Below are 2,301 nucleotides of genomic sequence, written 5' to 3' on the forward strand. Positions count from 1 at the left end.
CTTGGGACTAATTAATTCTCTAACACGCATATTTATTGATTTTACATGTTGGCCTCCATCCCTGTTCTTGTTGCCTTAATGCGCTCTTTTATATAAGTTCTCACTTCGCTTTTCTTCTCTCTGCGTTGCTTTCTACAATCTCTCGGAGATTAGACAAGAACGAGGAGAGGCTTTTGCTATTGTTATCCCAAGAAAGTACCCATGTATAAGAGAATAGCGGATATCACCAGCGATTCTTTGTACTGCCGAGAACGTCACTGGTCATCTTCTTCCTTCAGCGGTGGCGGAGACGGAGGTGTCGACTTTTTCGATGGCTTGCTGGACGATCTCGTCATTCTTATTCTCTCCAAGCTCAGCTCCACAGTAGGGTGCCCCTCCGATTTCGTCAGCATCCTGATGACGTACGTCGTGTTTCCTTTTTTGGGTTGTCGGGACTGGAAGAATTCGACCATCTTGCCAGGTTTTTCATTTTGGGGGGGCTGAGGTTGTGGTCTTCGTGCCCACTGATTGGGGGTTATTTTTGGTTGTGCATAGGATTGTTGCAAATAACTGTATATCTGGGGGTTTTTTTTTTTATTCAAAACTTGAGCGAAAATAGAAAAAGGGAGAATTTTTCTTTATCTTTATTTTTTTGAAAAATTGTGGTGCTGAAACAAATAAGATGCTCTATATGTGTATCATTTGAATATGATGTTTTTGATTATTGTAACAGATGCAAGAGATTGAGCGAATTGGGTCTCCATTTGCTAGTACTATCCAAGGCATCTCTGAAATCGTTCCCTTTGAAAGCCAAAAACTGGTCGGAGTTCGCTCACGGGCTCTTGAAGCTCTACGCCGACGTTGGCAACGTCGAAGCCTGCTACACTCTCGGCATGGTAAATTACACTTCAATTTTATCAGGGCGAATTAAAATTTAAGTAAAATTTCAGCACTTTTTATGATTCTATGATCTTTTGATTTTGTTCACAGATTCATTTCTACTGTTTGCAAAACCGCGGGAGTGGAGCTTCAATGATGGGCAACGCAACATTTAGCTAGCACTCGCATGCGCCGTCGCTGTACTCGCTCACCGTAATACAGTTAAACGGCAGCGGCGGCTCCAAGACAGAGGAGCGCCTCCATGTCAGCTTTGCTCTCTGCGAACGCGCCGCTTTCCTCGGCCACGTGGGCGTCCTCTGGAGCTTGGCCACTGTCTTAAGGACAGCGTAGGCATCCGATAGAACGTCGCCAAGGGCAAATTTTTCCTCGCCCGGGAAGACACGCGCGAGATATTTTCTATGCTCTCTAACGCTTGAAACGTCCAGTCCGATCACTTGAACGACATTGGATGTCCGTTACTGAGCGACTTTGGGTGCATTGTGCCGGCGCCAAAGGCTTACCCAGCCAGTTGATTCCTTGCAGGGTGGTTCACAATCCGAGGCGGGCCGCCTGGACCCGGTCTGAGGATGTGCTACGCCGGATGCGGTCGACGAGAGACGCGATGACATGAGTTCCTACGGTGCTCTGGCTGCGGCGAGGTTAGCTACTGTTCCTGCCCGTGCTAGGCTCTGGGCTGGAAGAGGCGGCACAAGACGAAGTGCATTCCGATTAAGTAGTGGGTGGAGGAAGAGGCCGGCGAGGAGGGTGAATTCGACGGGGAAGAGGAGGACGGCGTCGTTGAGAGTTAACGGCGGGGTGACGGTAACGGCACGTGAGTTGCGTGGTGGGGGACAAGAAGAGGGTTTCATAAGAGTGAATTGATCGATCGAACATCCCTGGTTCACAAGTGGGTAGCTCGATCCCTCAGGGTCCTGCCTCATCTCTTCCTTGACCTATCGAGTTATTCCTTGCAGCAGTCTGGAGGTTTCAATCTCATCCCCACTGACATGCCCTAACTCGTTCTCCCCTCCATCAACCATGCCTTTACCTCTGGGATCCATCCCATTCCTCGAAATTTTGCCTAAATCAAACGAAAAATGAGACCCTGTATTCCAAAAATCCTAATTTAGTTAGTTCAACTCCAGAATGCCTAATATTCTAACATTTCCAGGTCCAGACAGTCAAAGGGCTAATAAATCTTAAAAATAACACCCTTACCCTAGTTTTGGGATGATGTATGGTCTTGGAAATGTTAGAATATTAGGCATTCTGGGGTTGAACTGACTAAATTAGGATTTTTGGAATACAGGGTCTCATTTTTCGTTCGATTTAGGCAGAATTTTGAGGAATAGGATGGATTCCAGAGGTAAAGGCGTGGTTGCTGGAGGGGAGAACGAGTTAGGGGTTGCAGTGGGGATGAGATTGAAACCTCCAGACTACTAC

The 2,301-nt window shown here is 47.2% G+C and overlaps 1 pseudogene; it reads left to right on the top strand.

Moving 5' to 3' along the window:
* The first annotated feature begins 201 nt into the window (after window positions 1-201).
* On the top strand, window positions 202-1,667 carry LOC131150267 (F-box protein At1g67340-like; annotated as a pseudogene).
* The last annotated feature ends 634 nt before the right edge of the window (window positions 1,668-2,301 follow it).

Source organism: Malania oleifera, chromosome 1, assembly GCF_029873635.1.
Source record: "Malania oleifera isolate guangnan ecotype guangnan chromosome 1, ASM2987363v1, whole genome shotgun sequence".
Classification (NCBI taxonomy): Eukaryota; Viridiplantae; Streptophyta; class Magnoliopsida; order Santalales; family Ximeniaceae; genus Malania; species Malania oleifera.